This window comes from Aegilops tauschii, chromosome 6 (genome assembly GCF_002575655.3).
Source record: "Aegilops tauschii subsp. strangulata cultivar AL8/78 chromosome 6, Aet v6.0, whole genome shotgun sequence".
NCBI classification, from domain to species: domain Eukaryota; kingdom Viridiplantae; phylum Streptophyta; class Magnoliopsida; order Poales; family Poaceae; genus Aegilops; species Aegilops tauschii.
In genome coordinates, this window is record NC_053040.3 from 268507325 (window position 1) to 268529700 (window position 22376).

Genomic DNA, 22376 nt, shown 5'->3' on the forward strand with positions numbered 1-22376 from the left:
TGGAGGGCCCCTGGTGAAGAAAATCCTCCTAAACCCAAGGATGGAGAAGTGATTGTCTTTGCCGACCATCTGAGTCGGCGGTTCAGCCCACCCGGCTCAAAAAAGTTTCGTGATGTGCTTCATTTTTTCCAACTTCACCCTCAAGATATTGGACCCAACTCCGTGTCCAACATTTGCAATTTTCAAGTATTCTACGAAGCTTACCTTCAAGAGGAGCCCACGGTTGATTTATTCAGAGAGTTCTACTATTTGAACTGTCAGACAGAGTTTGTTGACAGGCCCAACACCGAACTTGGTGGGGTTTCAATTCAAAAGTGCAAAGAAGTCAGCTTTCCCCATGCTAAGACGCCGAGTCATCCCCAAGATTGGAACCAGACTTGGTTCTATTGTCAAGATACATATCCAACTAGCGAGAATCCTCTGCCGGGTTACCGCGAACACCGACTTAGCAGCACACACCCACTCCCCACACAACTCAGTGCGAAGGAACGGGCCAAATACACGCCTTCATTTTCAAAGCTCAGAGCCTTTATGGCCAATGGCTTAACCGGCATTAACTTTGTCCGGTGCTGGGTATCCTGGAGTATCTTGCCATTAAACCGTCGCCCCAGCTTAATGTGCGAATACACTGGCGATGTAAGAGATCCCCAACGCCACTGTGACATTCAACTGTCTGATGCAGAAATTACTGTAGCCACCAAGAAATTGCTAAATGAACCCTTAAAGGAATGCAGCAAAACAGGACTTAGTCCTTTCAGCACCTTCAATAAGTCACCAGTCGTAAGTGTTGCTCACCTTCCGCTCAATTAATATTTTCAGTAGTTATGCCTACTCATGATCTTTTTGACCTCAACAGGCTGATTCTCCATTTTGGAAGAAGAAACCACAAGATAAACTGACCAAACCTGCTCATACCAAAACCAAAGCCACCAAGAGGCCTGCGAAGAAGAAGACCACCGAATCCGCCGAGTTAGATGTTGATGATGACGATGGTGATAATGAGTCAGAGGTAGAACTTGACTCTCTTGGCTCCTTTTTTATACATCTCATTGACAATGATTGTTATCAGGACGACGCACGGGCCAGCCGTGCAGGTGACACAGAGGTAATTATTCTTTCCTCCGGCTCAGAATCTCTGCCAACACAAAAAACCCGACAAGCACGCCGGAAAGTAAGCTTTTTCTCACCCTCTAGCTCACTTGGATCCCAAATTTCTATTGAAGAAGCAGCAACAAGAAGCTCACCGCACCACCCAGCATAGTGGCGGTGTGATTACTTCCTCCGGCTTACCAAACACACCGGTTTGCAAACGCCGCCCAGAGGTCTTATATATTTCTGACATACTTTATCCCAAGGCGGGTCATTTCCGACAACCTCTTAACCCGTCTGATTCAAACTATCAGGGGACTTCTCATTCCTCTTCTCGCGAGTCAACAGGAACACAAATCCCAGCTTTCAAAACTATACCTGGGTAAGGATATATTTTTAATCATTCACACCTTATGCTTGATCATTATACTGACCTCTTTACACTTCTTATTTTCAGGGGCCAAGCCAAACCCAACAAGAAGGCAAAGCTGACCAAGCCGGTCGATGACGCCAACCCGTCTGAACCAGAAAGGCAACAATGAGAACCTTCTAACCCAATTGGTGAGGCCACCCATGATGATCCACCACCACAAGATCATGAAGCTTCCATAGATCATATGGACAATGAGCCGGCTATTTATAAGCCACCATGCCCGATTAAGCCTGATGAGGAAAACACCGATGATGTTGTTGTCACTGGGTTTGGATTCACAACTCCGGGTCAACCTACTGTCTTATCTAAGCACAGCACCAAGGATGAAATTTCTGCTGAAGATAAAGGCAAGTGGAAGGTAGATTTGGATATCTATGCCCATTTCAGCGCCCAAGACATCCATTCTGGTTACTTGAACCGCCTTTACACCAGCCGTGACTTTGAAGCCGGCTTAGTAAACCTAATGAAGGAGCACTATGAGGTAAACGCTGCAACTCCTTTTATATGAATATATTTCCCTTAGCCGCCAAGTTTATTGGACATGATAGAATAGAATGTACTGTAAACTTTAATAGTTGCATAGATCAAAACCAGTGGCCCCCAAGGGCCGGTTTATGCTTTCAACATGAACCGGGACTTATAATACTAGTACTTCAACTTTGTATGTGTAGCCCCCAAGGGTTAGCTTAATAAATATGTTAAGCCGGGACTTTAAGTAGCAAGAATCAATAATGCATCTGTAGCCCCCAAGGGTCGACTTAACTAGCACGTTAAGCCGGGACTTTAAATAGCAAAAATCAACTTTGCCTCTGTAGCCCCCAAGGGTCGGCTTAATCAGTGATGAATAAGGCGGGACAAATCATCTTGTTTAAAATCAATCAACCCAATCAGTAATCTTCGTAAAACCGGATGATTTCATTTGTCTGGGTCATAAATATGTCTTGAAACAAAGCAATAGGCATTAGCCCCCAAGTGCCAAGAGTAATACTTGTATTGTGCTTGGGACTTTCAAAAATGTGTGTTTAAAAAAGTGCAATAGGCATTAGCCCCCAAGTGTCAAGAGTAATACTTGTATTGTGCTTGGGACTTCAAAGAGTTATCATGATTGCAATCTTATCCGTGTGTGCTTATGTCATAGGCTGAATTGGCTAAGAAAGACTCACAGCTTAATGATCTTAAGGCCAATATCAAAAGTCAGCAGTCAGAGACATACAAGGCCAAGTCAGAGCTGAAATCTGCTTTGGAGAATATTGAGCAGCTGAAAATGAACTGGAACTCTGATAAGAGGGCTGGGAAATTGAAAAAGCAACTCTGTTGAAGAGAGCAGAAGAAGCTGAAGCCATGCTCAAACCGGGGACTGAGGAGTTATTCGGCTTAAAGCAACAGATAAATATTATGTCATCAGCCATCTTCGGTAAGAACATGTCTCCCTTGTATCTTAATAATCATATTATAAACGTCTGCCAGCTTACCCATAACTTTTAATGTTATATGTTCGCGGAGCACGAAGTTGGGCTCAAACATGCGCGTCCAGCTTAAGGTTGTCGACACTCTTTTAGAATAGTTATATACTGGTGCCCAATGAACCATTGCCTCTACGCTGCACAAGAAAACTCCCTCCACACTTATCAAGGATACACTGAAACAGTTATCCGTGCTGTCAAAAAGAATTGATGACTTAAAACAGGGAGCAGCCAGAGCCGGCGCCTTGACTACCTTGAGCCGGGAAAAGGCATGGCAAGCTAATCTTGACCCGGAGGATTTGGCCAATTGCTGCCCCAGTGTCAAAGAAGACGGATCTGCCTTCAGTGTTGACGATTTTGCAAAGATAGCAAGAGCCATGCGCCCCTTAGCAAGCAAGCTGGCTGACGAAACTAGTCTATCCACATACCAGGTGGCTTATGATGCTGACAACAAGAGAGTTAGCGTGCCGGTTCATGAGCCAACAGATCTTATCCCACCGATTCGTAAGCATACCTTCGCTCTTGACATTGATCCATCAAACCTTATTGATGATGAAGCTGTGTTTAGAGCGTTGACTCGTATCAACTGGGTTGCGCCTGACTTCCAGCTGATGGATAAGCAAGGAGCTAAAGATGAAGAAGAGGTGCAGGAAGATCCGGAGGCTTCAACCTGCCAACCATCATAAGCTGGTTTATTAAGCAGAATACTTTGCTGTGTTGACGGCTCCAAAACACTTATTCTCGTTGGGCCATCAGATGCCTTGTAATAGACTAGTTAAACTCTTGATCTGCCATGCCATCGTGCATGTTTTGTTTTGCATGATACTGCTGATCCACCAATTGAAGATATGGCACTTATGTTTATGATATCATCATGTAGATCAGCGGTTTATCCTTTTTTCCTGCACACAAACAAATCACAAGTGCCCTGGCGGTTTACCGCGGGGCGGGTCATGATGCCCAGTATAAATCCACCAGTTACCATAGAAATTCATAACCAGGGCAGGGGTTAACATCCCAAATGTGAGACTTGTGAAAACTATATGGTAAGAAAAAGGGGAGATATAAATCCAAGACGAAATAAAAAATCAAATAAAACACGTGGCTTTCATAGGCCGCCGAGCCAAAATCTCTACTTCAATGAAACTAGCATGATAGCCATTGGAATATCCGCGCTTTCTATGAGCCGACTCTCACATGACCCAATCGACATTTTAACCCGGATATGTTCAAGGTCTTATTAAAAGATTGACTTATCGAGAGTATGCGGGGTTGGAGTAGCATCGTGCAAAATAGGCCGGTTTAACCAAGTTTCAAGGAAGGCGCTTAATAGCCTGGGTTTATCCTTGCTTTCCATAAGTCGGCTCCCTCATGACCCAATCACTGTTTTTAATCTTAACAAGTTCAGGGTCTTATTTAAAAGATTGACTGTTAAGAACATAGCAGGTCATTCAGGATTAGCTGATGGAGAAGCATCTGGCACACAAGCAGGATAACCCGGATTTTTGGTGAATACACCTGGCGTGCAGGCCAATCAAAAGGGTGAATCTAGCTGTGTTCATTGAAGAGGAAGCCTCCAAGTGATATATTTCTGAGCTGTGCTCAGCGGGTACCTATGTTTGAGTTGTGTTGTGCATCCAACTCTCTTTGGTCCCTGTAACTTGGTCGTCAAGTCTCTTAAGTGATCGTGTGAGATGACAATAAAGACTCAGTTTCGAAGAAGTGAAACGACGAACACCCTGAATTATCAGGGATAACGGCTTTATTATACTTATTATAATATATACATCATCAAACTATGTACATCACAAGAGCCGGTGGCTCAAGTATAGTAAGGCCGAAGATGAGCAATATTCCACGGCCGACGGGTCTCCTCCTCCGATGTTTGTGAGTCCTCGTGGTCTCGAACATCGATAAGATAGTATAACCCATTATTCAGATTCTTCCTGACCACAAAAGGCCCTTCCCAAGGTGGGGATAGTTTATGCATATCAGTCTGATCCTGGATAAGCCGGAGCACGAAGTCGCCTTCTTGAAAGGTTCTGGTTTTAACCCGTCGGCTGTGATAACAGCGCAGATCTTGCTGGTAAATCGCCGAACGAGCCGCCGCAAGGTCACGCTCCTCATCCAATAGGTCAAGTGCATACTGATGTGCTTTTTCATTATCAGCTTCAACATAGGCCGCCACACGGGACAAATCGTGACGGATGTCACTAGGGAGAACCGCCTCAGCTCCGTAAACCATGACGAAGGGCGTGTAACCCGTATATCTGTTGGGGGTAGTATTAATACTCCATAGCACAGAGGGCAACTCCTCCACCCAACAACCCGGCGTCCTTTGCAAAGGGACTATAAGCCGGGGCTTGATGCCTTTCAAAATTTCTTGATTCGCCGGCTCGGCTTGACCATTGGACTGGGGGTGAGCCACTGATGATACATCAAGCCAGATATGTTCTCGTTGACAAAACTCTTTCATTGCGCCCTTGGATAGATTAGTGCCATTATCAGTTATAATGCTGTGGGGAAGCCAAAATGGAAAATCACCTTTTTGATGAACCGTCGTCGCCGCGTCACACTTACTAACCGGCTCTGCTTCAACCCACTTCTTAAATTTTTCAACTGCCAGCAAAAGGTGGGTGTTTTTATCCTTGGACCTTTTGAAAGGCCCAACCATATCAAGCCCCTAGACTGCAAATGACCAAGCAATTGGAATCATCCTCAACTCTTGAGCCGACACGTGAGCCCATCGTGAGAATTTCTGACAACCGTCACACTTACTGACCAAGTCTTCTGCATCAGCATGAGCCGTCAGCCAATAAAATCCATGACGAAAAGCCTTGGATAAGAGAGACTTAGAACCAGCATGATGACCACAATCTCCTTCATGAATCTCTCGCAGAATCTCACAGCCTTCCTCGGGAGAAAGACAACGTTGAAAAGCTCCTCTGACACAGCGGTGATGTAACTCTCCATTGACAATAGTCATTGACTTAGACCGCCGGGTTATCTGCCTGGCCAAAGTTTCATCCTCAGGTAACTCGCCCCGGGTCATATAAGCCAAATATGGAACTGTCCAATCAGGAATAGCATGAAGAGCCACCACTAGTTGTGCTTTCGGGTCAAGAATAGCAAGACTTCCTCTGTGGGCAATTTGACAGAAGGGTTATGCAAAATATCCAGGAAAGTGTTAGGTGGCACCGGCTTACGCTGAGACCCTAACTGGCTTAAAGCATCAGCTGCCTCATTTTTCCTGCGATCAACATGTTCAACTTGATAACCTTTGAAGTGACCCGCGATAGCATCAACCTCTCGATGATAAGCCGCCATGAGTGGATCCTTAGAATCCCAAGTGCCAGAAACTTGCTGAGCTACCAAATCTGAGTGGCCGAAACACCTCACCCGGCTTAAGTTCATCGCCTTAGCCATCCGAAGACTGTGGAGCAAGGCCTCGTACTCAGCTGCATTGTTAGTACAAGGGAACATCAACCGGAGAACATAGGAAAATGTATCACCTCGTCGGGAAGTCAAGACAACTCCAGCCCCCGATCCCTCCAACTGCCTGGATCCATCAAACTGAATAGTCCAATATGTGCTATCCGGCTTCTCCTCAGCCATCTGCAGCTCTGTCCAATCATTTAAGTGCTTGAGACTTAATGGCTGTTCGAGGCACATACTTCAAACCATGAGGCCCAAGCTCGATGGCCCACTTGGCTACCCGACCTGTGGATTCTCTGTTCTGGATAATATCCCCTAAAGGAGCAGAACTAACCATAGTGATGGGATGACCCTGAAAATATTGCTTGAGCTTTCGACTAGCCATGAACACCCCATATACAAGCTTCTGCCAATGTTGATACCTCTGCTTGGACTCAATAAGCACTTCACTGATGTAGTAAACCGGCCGCTGAACTGGCTGCTCCTTCCCTGATTCCTTCCTTTCCACCACAATGGCTACACTAACAGCTCGGCTATTGGCAGCCACATATAACAATAAAGGCTCCTTATCAATAGGAGCAGGAAGAACCGGCAGCTCAGCCAATTGTTTTTTTGAGGCCTCAAATGCCTGATCAGCAGCATCACTCCAGACAAAATGATCTGTCTTCTTCATCATCTGGTACAGAGGGATAGCCTTCTCACCCAACCAGCTTATGAACCGACTTAAGGCCGCAATACGACCCGCCAAACGCTGAACATCATTGATACACACCGGCTTAGCCAGAGAGGTGATAGCTTTTATCTTTTCCGGGTTAGCTTCAATACCCCGTTCCGAAACCAGAAAGCCCAAAAGCTTGCCTGCTGGCACACCAAAAACACACTTGGCCGTGTTAAGCATCATCTTGTAGACCCGGAGATTATCAAAGGTCTCTTTCAAATCATCTATCAGGGTCTCCTTCTTCCTGGACTTTACCACAATATTATCCACCCAAGCGTGAACGTTGCGCCCAATTTGATCATGAAGGCAATTTTGCACACACCGATGGTAAGTTGCCTGGGCACTCTTGTGCCCAAAAGGCATAGATACATAACAGAAGGCTCCAAAGGGAGTAATAAAAGTTGCCTTCTCCGGGTATTTAACTGCCATCTTGATTTGATGATAACTAGAATAAGCATCCAAAAAGCTCAAACGCTCACAACCCGCCGTAGCATCAATAATATGATCCATCCGGGGGAGAGCAAAGGGATCAGCCGGACAAGCCTTGTTTAAGTTCGTATAATCCACACACATGAGCCAGGTGCCATTCTTCTTAAGTACCAGCACCGGGTTAGCCAACCACTCAGGATGAAAAACTCCAACAATAAACCCAGCCGCCAAGAGCCGGGCCACTTCTTCACCAATAGACTTGCGCCTCTCTTCATTGAAACGGAGAAGGAATTGTTTGACTGGTTTAAACTTTGGATCAATATTGAGAGTGTGCTCAGCGAGTTCGCTCGGTACACCTGGCATGTCTGAAGGCTTCCATGCAAAGATGTCCCGGTTCTCACGGATGAACTCGATGAGCGCGCGTTCCTATTTCGGATCCAGATTAGCATTGATGCTGAACTGCTTGGACGAGTCGCCAGGAACAAAGTCAACTAACTTAGTGTCATCTGCCGACTTAAATTTCAACAAGGGGTCATGCTCTATGGTTGGCTTCTTCACAGATGTCATATCCGCCGGGTCAACATTATCCTTGTAAAATTTCAGCTCCTCTGCTGCACAAACAGACTCAGTGTAAGCAGCATCGCCTTCTTCACACTCCAAGGCTACCTTGCGACTCCCATGCACTATGATAGTGCCCTTGTGACCTGGCATCTTAACCTGTAATTAAACATAACAAGGCCTCGCCGTGAATTTAGCGTAAGCCGGCCGTCCAAACAGAGCATGATAAGGGCTCTTGATTTTAACCACTTCGAAGGTCAGCGTCTCGGACCTGGAATCATACTCATCTCCGAAAGCAACCTCCAAAGATATTTTGCCCACTGGATATGCCGACTTACTAGGCACCACACCATGAAAAACAGTATTAGACGGCTTAAGATTTTTATCAGTTAGTCTGATGCGACGGAAAGTATCGTAGTAAAGGATATTGATGCTGCTGCCTCCATCCATGAGTACTTTAGTGAACTTGTACCCTCCAACTTGAGGCGCTACTACCAACGCCAAGTGACCCGAATTATCAACCCGGGGTGGGTGATCCTCCTGGCTCCAGAGAATAGGGTGTTCAGACCATCGCAAGTAACGGGGCACCGCCGGTTCAACGGTGTTTACTGCGCTTTTATGAAGCTTCTGATCCTACTTACATAGACTCATGGTGAAGACATGGTACTTCCTAGTATTCAATTGCTTCGGGTTACTCCGATAGCCAGACTGCTGCTGCTGATTCCCCTGATTATTCTATTGGCTGTAACCACCCTGATTACCTTGGCCTTGAAAGCCAGAATTTGAACTGCCACCTCCGTGACCCGGACCATGAGGGCCGGACCCTGAACCGCCATTCGGGCCATGTTGTGTTGGAAAAGATGAGAATCCCTAAACTGTTTCATGATAAAACAATCCTTCCACAAATGGGCAGATGCCTTTTCATGTGTTCCGTGCTTCGGATATGGCTGATTCATGATTGCCTCGAGGTCGAATTTTGCCCCTCCAGAGTGAGCCAGCCTCCCCTTACGACGCTGGTTATTATTCCACACACTAGTGTTGGCCACGAGATCTAAATTCCCATCAGCTTTGCGCTTACCGTTGCCACCACGATTGGTCGGGTTGTGCTGCTGTCCCTTCATGTCGCTACTCTTGTTTCCCTTTCCCGACCTTTCATCATCAGATTCGGGGCCCTTGGTACTAGCAGAGTCGGGATACTTGACAAGGGCCGCCATGCGCTCAACCATGTCACTGCAATGGCTCTTAAGCCGCCCAAGCTTCTGTTCGAGAGGGAGGAAACGACAATTTTTCTCCAACATTAAAACTGCTGAGCCGACGTTGATATTATCTAATGAGTGTATGATAGTTGAGACCTGACGCACCTAGTTGGTTGTTGACTCGCCCTCACCTTGAACACAAGAAACCAAATCCATGATTGACATTGGATGCTTGCATGTATCTTTGAAATTTTGAATAAAACGTGCCTTCAGCTCCGCCCACGACCTAATTGAGTTGGCGGGCAGCCCCTTCAACCAAGTATGAGCCGACCCTTCCAACATCATGGTGAAATACGTAGCACACACAGCATCACTAACATCCAGCATCTCCATGGCCATCTCATAACTCTCAACCCAAGCTTTAGGGGGCTGATCTGTTGTGTAATTAGGCACCTTACGAGGACCCTTGAAATCCTTGGGAAACACTCGTTACGTAGAGCCGACACTAAACATGGCACACCCAAGGTTCTAGAAGTCATGCCTGCCTCCACCGAAGTCGTCGGGTAAGCCGGAGCGGTTGATGAGCCGCTAGCTCGGCCTCCCGACGAGCTCTGCCTTGATCCACCAGAGTCTGGGCATTGGCACCACCGCGCGCCGGGTCATGTCCGCGGGGCTGGTTACAGCGTTGTTCAGTACTTGAAACCGCAGGTGAGTCAATGTGCCTGCTGTAACTCCGGCTTGGACGAGGAGTTGAGTGAATTCACTCACGACTATAAGAATAAGCCGCTTGCTGCTCCAATGCCGTCTGAAGAAGTTCTCTGGCCCTCCGCATTTCAACCTCCGTCAGAGACTTGCCTTCAATTGGCAGAGCTGCCAATCATGTTGCCGCAGAAATCATATTGTCCAAAGGGTTGCAATAATGAGCCGGTGGCGTCAAAACATGCTGAGGTGGGGTGGTGTTCAAACAAGGTGGATCCGTCGTGCGCGGCTGAGCCAGCGCTCCAGCCCCAGGTGTTTCAGCCATCCAGTTTACCACTGGCGAGTCACTGGTCCCTACTCTAGGCGTGTTGTAGAGGTTCCGCGGCTCATAAACGTGGCTAGATGACTGTGGTGCCTCCTCCTCATAACCTCATTTGAAGCATTCTGATCCAAAGTGAGCCCAAAGGAATCTGCTTGCATCCGGTGTGCCTGAGCCTCCAAAACAGCCTGCTCTGCAGCCATGCTAGCGTTTTCAGCCGCCAGCTCTTCCTTGGCTTGAGCTATCTCATCTCGTAGCTTAGCCACATCCACCTTATGATGTTCTTGGTTGTCCGGGGTTACCTCCACCCCCCATCAGAGTCGCCAGAGACTCTAACAATTCAGTGAGAACTTGAGCCAGTGGGCACATAGAGCCGCCAGCACCAGCCGCTGCTGCAGCCATCGAGCGGGAAGTCATAGCTTCCGCAGTTGTTGAACCAAGCGCCGGCTGTGTACCAGCCATAAAGATCGCCACCCTGTTCGGCGGCTCGCGGGGGTCCGGAATACTGTCGCCATCAGAACAGCCCCCAAGCCGGCCGTCTTGCAGTTGATACAGTGAGTTGGTCTCGCCCGTGGACGACTCACCATCAGAATAGATGGCCGTGTCACCCCAGACGCAGACCCATCCTCGAATTCTGCCCCGTGGATAAATCCAACGAAGGCGCACTTCACGGTGGGTTGAACCCGGGCGGGTCGTGCACGCTGAGCCGTCTCGATGATGTCGGTGAAGATGTCCGGCTCAGGGCCCGGTTCGCCGATCTTGCCGATGGAGACGTGGATTCCGCCAAAGGGGACCCGGTACCCGTACTCGATTGAGCCGGCCTCGGGGCACCAGCCTGCATTGTCGATGTAGAGCTTGCCGCGACAACTCTTGGTCATCCGGCCCACAGGTATCCCTTGATCCCTTCAATGCTGTCATGTAAGAACTCGAAACCACCGTGCGTTGGCCCCATGGTGGGCGCCAACTGTCGTGGAATTCTCACGGCAGATGTCCTAGTGGAAGGACTTAGTCGTGGAGCCATCGCAATTAGGTTAGCTTAAAGGGGTTAAACAGGACAAAGGACATAGGAGTTTATACTGGTTCGGCCCCTTGCGGTGAAGGTAAAGGCCTAGTCCAGTTTGACGTGGTATTGCGAGGGTTTCGATTACCAGGGAGCGAATACGCTTGGCCTAGTTCTTGATCTGTTGTTTCTTGTCCTAAGCCGCTGCCGGGTCGTCCCTTTATATACACAGGTTGACGCCCGACGACTCACAGAGTCCCGGCCGGCTAATAATCAATGTGTCCGGCTCCGTGACTAATTATACTTGCCTTACAATCCAATTCATACATATATGGCAGTTTACACCTATGGGCCTGAAGTCGCCTTTGGGCTTCGGGCCCTTAGCAAGTCTGCTTCATAAACCGCCATCTTCAACATCTTCATGGGCTTAGCCTTGTTGAACCGCCGTTGGTCTAACCCGGCCCCTCCTGGGCGGGTCATACCCAATAGTTATATCCCCAACAGCTCTCCTCTGCCATCTTCTTCATACTATCAATGACACGGGATTTCTCAAGGCGAGCGTTCATCATCTCTTCGACGACCGCATTACGTTGCTTAACAGCAGTCGATTGCTTGATGCCGAGCCTCGCCAACTCCTCCTTCTGTTCCATGACGAGGGCATTCATCATCTTCACCGAGGAACTCCTATTCTCATGCAGCTTCTTCCAGTCGGTGTTCTCCTCCTTCAGCAGGTTGATCTCGTGGTGGAGCTTCGCCTTGTCCTCTTGAAGTTGCAGGATTTCTTCGGTCGCCTTCTTACACGAGGCATTGCTCTCCTTCAGCAGCTTCACCAAGCCGGCGGTCAACTCCTCCTGCTTATTTAGCTGAGTGGGCATGTCGTTGAGGCTCTCCTTCAGCAGCTTCACCAAGCCATCGGTCAACTCCTTCTCCTTATTGAGCTGAGTTGGCATGTTGTCGAGGGATAACGACTCCAGCACAGTTAGCTTGGCATGTTCGCCTCCGTGGCTAGTGCGCTCCTGGGAGCCCTCACCCGCCCATGAGAGATCTTTCGAGCCCTCTTGCTTTTTCCACGCCCTTGGTCGCCGCTCCCTTATTACTAGTAGTTCTCGACCTAGAGCTCTGCACACCGGCCATGGCAAGGACGAATGAACAAGAAACATTTATGAGGAGGAAGGTAGAGTAATTTTCGGCTAGGTAGTTCCCCTTTTTATAACCTACTAGCATTAGTACTAAAACCTGCATAGTGGGAACACGTTCAGGTTCGATCCATAGGTGTGAACAGGTTTGCACTTAATTATAGCATGGTAAGTAGTAATACTTTGGAATGTGATGGGAACAAGCTAAAGATTAATTGATGGTTTTGGTTTCGAGGCCCAAAATGGCTCCCGATGAGTTTCTTGGAACATAAATTTCAAGTACTACTGCTCAAATGCGGTCGCACAAGTCAGTGATGTAACTGGTCGTACATGCCAGACCAAGCCGATGTGTGTCCCTTCGGTGAGACACCGGTGCGACCGACCGTCTGTTGGTACGACCGACCGTCAAGTATTACGCGATGGAGACTTGTGGTTGTGGCTTCGGGTAATTGTCCCAACCAAGCATTCAAAAACTCATGATAAATTAATTACCACCCTTTTTCAAATGACCAAGTATTTTCACAGAAATACAATACATATAAATGGAGTGATTGTCAGGGTTGCAAACTGCCATGGCGCCGCAAGTTCACTCCAGCAGCAACCGAGTAGATCACCGCATCGTTGGCAGGGAAGGAGGGCAGCTCACCTCGCCAACGATGCATCCCCGGCGTTGCCGCCGCAGCTGGCTCCGTGATTTGGCTTCTCTACCACCCATTTGAACAATTGCACCGACTGCTCATCCCATCCCGTAGGCATGCGCATTCTTTCCTCCACACTCGACTCCGTGAATATGATCTCTGCCATTAGCCCCAGCTAGAAATCAACGCGACGCTGCTAGATGCTGACATCCCTCAGCATCTCTCCCCTGAGATCGACTTGCGCCTCTACCTCTTGCTTCGCCAGGCGCAGCTCCTTCGAACTTGTCTCCAACTGATGTGACGCTTCCTCGATCCGATTTGCCCTTACTGCCCACCACCTGCAATGCAGCCCCAGCATGTCCTCCGGCGCCACAAATCTATGATTCCAAAGCAATGGATCCCCTCTAAAACACATGTGGGTTTTGCTCAAAGGAGGCAGTGCTACAGGTCGCACCGAGAGGGCAACCCGCGGGATGCTGGGAGATCTAAGGGATTATCCATGGCGGGATCCGGTCGGCGAGGCGGGGAGGCGAGTGTAGGCGCTGGGAGAGCCCTACGAGGCTAAGATAAAGATAGTACTACTCCACTCTATCCATATTTAAATACAAAGGCCACCAACAGTAACCTAGGCAAAAATTTATCATATTGCATGCGTCCTGGTTTATTGGCCCCTTTTGTATTTTGTGCCAAATGTTGACAAAAAATTGAACTAAGAAAATGTTAATGCATGTGACCAAAAATTATATCATTGGAATCACATTTGAACATAGTTTTCGATGATATTACTTTTTATAACATGCATAAATATTGTGTTACTTCAAATTATGGTCAAAATTTGGCACAAAATACGAAGGAGACCAATGGAAGTAGTAACCCATGATTTAACTACTCGCATGCACGCAGTGGAGTAGTAATGTCTTTGTCAACTTCCTCCATCAGGTCCACTCAATTTGCATGCGCTGTATTAATTGACAATCCATTAAGTGAATGACTTTACATGCGTCAAATTATCACATGGGGTGGATATTCGTACAAAAATGTGTTCCACCATGTACCCCGCATGTGCGTGTGAGGGAATGAGTGTGTGCGTGCACATCTTCGCTTCGTGCACGTACTCCGCCAGTGTGCATGAGAGAGGACGAGTACATTCTTCTGGAATGAGTAGGGCGTCACTGTGATCAATCCATACAAGAAGGTCGCGACAACACCTCCACATTTGCTGCGTGGCTTCATGGATTCCCCCCCACATCATTTAATCATAATATATTAACTGAAAAAGGAGAGACAGTGTGTAGCGTGCCATTGGAATTCTAATTTACGTGTTTTGCACATATTGTAAGTACTGGTATGGTACACGTGCATTGCACGCATGAGATTTGGCAACCAACTTATGAATAAATACCACACTATATGATGTAAGCTTTGAGTCATATATGCATGATGTAGATGTTCGTTTAATTCTTATAGTTCATCTCATTCAAAATCAATTAGTTTTATAAAAAGTTAATCTATTTTTAGGATTCATGGAATTGTGCATTGTAAATCATAAAGTAAAAAAAAATAATGGCAATTTATTTAAAAAAAAGTTTGGGCAATTATGCTATGGAAGATTCTAGAACAAAGGAGGAGTGCTTGTGTTTTGAGGTTTGTGCATTATGCTTAAGTTCAACCATGGAGTCTTCTAGACTGTACATGTGGCAGAATTGGGTGGAATGTAGATGATATCCAACGGCCAATAGTGCTCGGATTTGCCATCTCTGTACCGTCGGATTGGCTTCATCCAATGACCAACTTTCAAAGTTATTCGCACACTATATAGGGGTATAGAAGAAGGAACATCGAGCTAGCACAAGAAGTAGATGATGATCAGATGAACACATACCACACTATGGAACCCGTTGGTGATGAACTCATCAATCGCAAACGGTTGAATAGCACCGTCGGTTAGTTGGTGATATCCAACGGCTAGTAGTGCTTGTATGTTCCATCTCTGCACCGTCGGTTTGGCTTCATCCGACGACCATTTTTCAAAGTTATTCGCACTATATAGGGGTATATATATAGAGTAGCAAGATGCCCGTGCGTTGCATGGAACATCAAGATACATTTATATGAGTAGTTTATCTTGTGGGAGATAAGGATGAATGAGGGAAGGCCTTACCTACAAATGTTGAGAGGGGTGCGGGTATCTTTTTGCAAAATTGTCATAGTTTCCTTCCTATCCGTCCGATATAGATCGGAAGACCTATATTGCAGGATGGAAGGCACACCATCATCACCAACTCCGTTTTTATAAGAGTAGAGATATAGATATAGATATATAGGTATAGATATAGACTAGTGGCACATCATCTAAAGCCTTTCTACACGCACATTTTTTGTACAAATGTGCTCCATCGTGCAGCCACTCGTTTGTATGTGGGAACGAGTGCGTGTGTGCATCTCTTCTCTTTCGTACATGTAGTCCATGTGTGTGAGATATGGTGAGGGAATACGTGTCAATGCAATTTGTGTGAAGGAGAGGCCTTATACATACATGTATGTGCATGCGACCGGGGTGATATACGAGAAGGGAGGGGAAGGGTCGACTGCGCAAGATATCGATAGAGACAGATAGAGGGAAGAGCTCTACGAGCATACAAGCACTGGGATATGGGGGTTGCTAGAAGATGGTGCGAGGGGCCAAGTGGAGGGAGACCAAGAAGGAGTGTACAAGTGTGAGATCGATATTTAAATAGAGGGAGCGAGAACCTGCGCGGTGTCGCGCAGTTTAGGACCCATGAAATTAAATGAGCTAGGGGCGAAGCATTGCTAATCCTTTACGGGGAGGGCCAATTCATCAGCTGAAACCATTTTACCAGCAATTGATCTACTTATCTCACATTCATATTAGCCTCAATATAGTGATGTTAGGGGGTCAGGGCCCTTGCTACACCTGTCTTCGCCACTGTGCGCGCGTCTGAGAGATGAAGCGGAAGTCATTGATGATAAGGGGGAAAATATGGATAGATAATGTATGTGTATTAGCTATGTAGTCCTATATACATAGGTAGATTGATCGATGTGTACATGGGAAAGAGGGTGAGACCTGACTAGAGATATATATCGATCGGTTTGTGTGGAAAACTAGGAAAGACCTAGCTATATATATACACATGTAGAGGAACATCGATCGTTGCACATGCATGTGAGAGATAAAGAATGCCCGAAGTGATGAAGAGGCGGAGGTGTGTGTGTGTGTGTGTGCATGCATGGCAGACCGACCTGAAGAAAAAGATTGCGTGTGTGTGATGGATAATGCCGAGTGGTAGTGTGTGTGCATGCATGCACGAGAGAAAATTAGTGGTACAACTATAAAGAGAAGACGACTGTGTGGGTGTAAAAGACTTAGTGAGGTCATAATTAATGTAAAGTTGAATTCAAATATTTGAATAAGAGATCATGATGTTTGAAACCCAAGCATGCATGAATATAATTGAGATATGCATGGTGTGGTTTTGAAATGAGCATGCTATACTGTATACACATTGAATAAGGTCAAACTGATTTGAATTTGAGATATTGACGGCAGACATCGTTTGGCCACATTGCATCCATGCATGGACACACTAATCAAATTGGAGATGATGGGTGTCTTTCGCAGCACATATCTAAATGGTGTGTGTGTGTGTGTGTTGTGCGTGTTAAACACATTGTACACAATATCATACATGGTTTAGATTACAAACATCTTGCTAGAGCATTCATGTACTATGATTTGAATTCAACATAAAATGGATACATATATCTGAAATCGAGATTGTATGTACATGTAGTTCATATTTATATATGGGAATTTACTACTCCTATATTCATGCCATGTGTTGTGAAGATAATATATAGATGGTTGAATAACCAACCTGATTACAATCCCATTCAAACAGGGAAAATGTACTCAAATTTAGTCCATATGCTAGACAGTACTAATAGTTTTTTTATTTTTGAGGGAAGTGCAAATTGATTTGGTATTGTACATGTTAAGCTTGTTCTCCTGATTTTTTAGTTTTTTTGTTGTTGTTTTTAAATGGCTTTCTAGTAATATAGTAAAATGGGACATGGCTCTCTCTACTAGGGTGCGAATTGTCTTTTGTTTTGTTTTTTTGTACATGTTAAGCTCGTTCTCCCCAAATTTCAAGCTGCTCCTTGTTATGCCAAAATTCAAGCTAGCATCTCTGTCTATTGTACTGCAAAACTCCCGCCACTTCAACCCGCGCCTTGTTATCCCGAAATTTTAAGATATCTCTTCGTCTCGTTGTGGTCCAAAAACTCCCTCCATCTCAACCCGCGCCTTGCTATCCCAAAATTACAACGCGCACAAAAACTCCCACCTCCTGCAAAACCCCAACACGCGAAATTCCCGTGATACCCCTGAACCGAAAGAACCACCTAGTTCAAATTTGTGGGGGTACTTTCGTAACTTACCCCATTTTTGGACAAGCACGTCCCTAAGCCATGGTTCCCCCTCCCATCCCCTCCACCCCCTTTCGTACACCGAGGCCGTGAAAACCCGAAAAGCCCCACACCCTCCTCCGTCCGCCACCCAGCCGGAGCCTCTTCCCCGAGGACATCGTCCACCGCAATAGCTCGGCGTCCCTCATCCACTGCATCGGATGAGGGTCTGTCGTTGATTTCATCGTCCCACCGGTTCAGCCACCCCGTCCTCTACCTCCAGGGATCTGCCCAATTTTCACCTCGTCTATCGCGCCACCTCCAATCCCACAGTGTCGTCTTCACCTGCACCACCGAAAGAGCAACACCATCACCGATTCCTCGGATGAGCTAGAGCCTAATCGGTGCCACCAAAGAGGTACTACACTAAACGCTATATTTTCTTCTTGATTCGATCTCACGGTACTGTCGGCGCTCGGTCCTGAGCCGCCATGGCACGGCTCCATCTACGGTGGCGTTGCTGGCCACTTCCTTTATGGCGTCGCTCCCTCGGTGGCGACGTTGATACGACTCCTACGTATCTATAATTTGAAGTATTCATGCCATGTTTACAACAATTTTATATGGTTTTGGTATGATTTGATTAGAACTAACCCAGACTGACGTTGTTTTCAGCAGAACTACCGTGGTGTCGTTTTTTGTGCACAAATAAAAGTTCTCGGAATGGGCTGAAAATTTATGGTGATTTTTATGGACCAAAAGAGAATCCTGAAGCATAAGAGTTGGACCAGAAGAGTCCCGACGCGACGACAAGGTAGGGGGCGCGCCCTACCCCCCAGGAGGGTGCTCCTACCTTGTCGTTGCCTCGTGGACCCCCTTGACATGCGACCGACGCCAAAAATTCCTATAAATTCCAAAACCCCCAGAAATAAATCTAGATCGGGAGTTCGTCGCTTCAAACCTCTGTAGCCACGAAAAATAAATATAGGCCCTCTCCGGCAGACTGCCGGAGGGGGCCATCATCACTTGAGGCCATGGAGGATGATCTCGGAGGGGGCCATCATTGCCATGGACGCCAAGGACCAGATTGAGAACCTCTCCCCATTTAGGGGGGCATGGAGGAGGAAGCACCAGGGGAGACTCTCTCCTCCTCTCTCTCAGTGGCGCCGGACTGCCGCCGGGGGAACCATCGCCGCGGTGATCGTCTTCATCAACATCACCATCCTCATCTCTTTTACACGGTCCACTGTCCTGCACCCCATTGTAATCCCCTACTTGAAGATGGTGCTTTATGCCACATATTATGATCCAATGGTGTGTTGCCATCCTATGATGTTTCGAGTATATTTCTTTTGTCCTTTGGGTTGATTGATGATCTAGATTGGTTTGAGTTGTATGTTTTATTTTTGTGCTGTCCTATGGTGCCTTCCTGCCGCGCACACGTGAAGGACTCCCGCTGTTGGGCGTTCCAATACGTTCATGATTCTCTTATAGTGGGTTGCTTGAGTGACAGAAGCATAAACCCGAGTAAGGGGGTTGTTGACTTGATACTTTAATGTTATGGTTGGGTTTTACCTTAATGATCTTTAGTAGTTGCGGATGCTTGCTAGAGTTCCAATCATAAGTTCATATGATGCAAGGAGAGAAAGTATGTTAGCTTATGCCTCTCCCTCATATAAAATTGCAATGACGATTACCGATCTTGTTAAAAATTGCCTAGGATAATTCCGCATACCGACCAATCAGTATTCCACACTCGCTATTTATAATATATAATAATATACTCTAACTTTATGATACCAGCACCTATTTTTCTATTTTAGTTCTCCGATATCACGCAAAGTTATCCTCTTCATACCCACAATGTAGTTTTATTTCTCGTTTCTAGTTGGAAGCAAATGTTCGGTGTACGTAGAGTCGCATCAGTGGCAGATAGGACTTGAGAGAATATTGATCTTACCTTTAGCTCCTTGTCGGTTCGACACTCCATACTTATCACTTCCACCTTTGGAAATTGCTATGATGATTCCTTGCACTTGGAGATTATCAAGCTCTTTTCTGGCGCCGTTGTCGGGGAGCAATAGCGTGGGGTTGATATTCTCGTGTGGGCTTGTTTGCTTTCTTCACTAAGTAGATTTTGCTTTCCCTTTTGTTTTTTTTCTTGTTTTCTTTAGTTGTGGGTGGAACAAACAAAAAATTAGAAAATGAAAATACAAAAATTTACTTGCCTCTTATGCCTATTTTTTTCAAAAATAGAAGTGATTGGAAAGTTATGCATTGGAGAAGTGAGGGTCGATCTTGGACACTTGTGTTCATGCTCATGGAAACAATGTAGAATTTTTCATGGAAGTTTCTCAAAAATAATTATCCCCTTGTATATGTCCATTGTATTATAAAAATAATGTGCCAAGATTTGGTTTTAGGATGCCTAGATTGCTTGTTTGCTATGTGCGGTGCAAAAACAGAAACTTTTGCTGTAGCACGTGAATTTAAATTTTTTACTGGAGCGTGATAAAATATTGAAATTTTTACACAATACTACCATGCAAATTGTCTAGATTGTCTTATTTTTTTAGAATTTTTGGAGTTACAGAAGTATACGAAGTTTCCAGATTGCTACAGACTGTCCTGTTTTTGACAGATTATGTTTTCTATGTGTTGTTCACTTATTTTGATGAATCTATGGGTAGTAGAGGGGGTATGAACCATGGTGAAGTTGAAATACAGTAGATATAATGCTAATATGAAATTGGAATGAGTTTACAACAGTACCTAAAGGTAGTGATTTGCTTTATTATACTAACGGATCTCACAAGGGTTTTGTTAAGATTTGTGTGGATGAAGTGTTCGAAGATCGAGGAGTTATCAATATGAGAAGAATAAGGAGAGGCAAGAGTTCAACATTGGGGATGCCCAAGGCACCCCAAGTAAATATTTGAAGGATACTCGGGCATCTAAGCTTGGGGATGCCCCGGTTGGCATCCCATCTTTCTTCTTCAACAATCATCGGTACACCTCGATTTTTGTTTTGTTCACATGATATGCGTATTTTGTGTTTATTTTTCTTTTCTTTTCCTTTATGCACCATGCTAGTGTGAGATAGTCCTTCATTGATTTATAGAATGCTTCATGTGCTTCACTTAAATCTTTTGAGTATGGCTTTATAGAATTCTCTTTCTGCTTCACTTAAATGTTTTGAGTATGACTTTATAGAATGCTTTGTGTGCTTCACTTATATATTTTGAGCTTGGATATTTGCCAATATATATTAATTGTAGAATTCTCTATTAACTTTACTTATATCTTCTAGAGTATGAATAAAATTATCATTGGAATTGGGCTTGGAAGTGTATCATTAAAACTATCATGCCTAGCTTGAAAGGCAATAAAGAAAAGCGCTTGTTGGGAGACAACCCAATACTTATACCTACAGTTTTTGTGTGTCCAGATGATTAAGCTACCGTAGTAATCATGTTTTATAGTTTTTGTTTCAATAAAGTGCCAAGTAAAGCCTTTGGGATAGTGTGGATGATAGTTGACATGATTCTGTGCAAAAACAGAAACATTTGCTTCCAGTGACATAATTGTTTAAATTCACTGGAGAGTGATAAAATTCTGAATTTTTACACATGATTGGTATACAAATTTTCCACGTGGTTCTATTTTTTCAGGATTTTTGGGTTTACAGAAGTATGGTTGTTGTCAGATCATTACAGATTGTTCTGTTTTTGACAGATTCTGTTTTCAATGCATAGTTTGCTTGTTTTCTAGTTTCTATGGCTTATATTACTCAATATAAATTGTAGAAACAATATGGTATAGTAGGAATTGTGCGAGAACAATTATGGATCTTATCTTGAAAGTACCAAAGTGAATGATTTGTCTTTCTCATACTAACCCATCTCACGAAGTTCCGTTAAGTTTTGTGTGATTGAAGTTTTCAAGTTTTGGGTGAGATATCGATATGAGGAGAATAAGGAGTGGAAAGACCCTAATCTTGGGGATGCCCAAGGCACCCCAAGGTAATATTCAAGGAAGACTCAAGCACCTAAGCCTGGGGATGCCCCAGAAGGCATCCCCTCTTTCGTCTTCAAAACCATCGATATACCTTACTCGGAGCTATATTTTTATTCGTCACATTATATGTGTTTTGCTTGGAGCGTATTTTCATTTCACTTTTTGTTTGAATAAAATCATTGGATCTGAAATGCTGAATGAGAGAGAGAGCCCTCCCATGGCTAGTTAATTATTTGACTACTCATTGATCTTCACTTATATCCTTTTGAAATAGTTTTGTCATTTACTCTCGTGCTTCACTTATCCCATGAGCAAATGGTTGAATAAATTGAATATCATCAATATGAAACTATATATGCTTCATATGCTTATCCCATGGGGAGTAATGAATTCACATATAAGAAGTATAGGTGGTAAAATTTATTGAAAGTTATAGCAAACACAACATTGGTCACTTTAACAATTCATGAAAGATTATTGAAGGAATAGAGATTTCACATATAAATATACTATCTTGGACATCTTCTATGATTTTGAGCCACATTAATTATTTTCAAACTTGAGCAAATTAGTTGAAGTTTGATAAGGAAGACAACGTAATGAGTTATGCTTGGGTATATTTGTATAGAAGTTATATTGTTATGGATCCTCCAACATGTGGTGCTTGCTTAGGATCTTTTCTAGCCAAATTTTGTACTAAGTAGAGATACTACTTGTGCATCCAAAACCCTTAAACTCCGTTTCATGCCATGAGTGTCCACCATATCTACCTATGGATTTAATAAGATCCTTCAAGTAAGTTGTCATTGGTGCAAAAA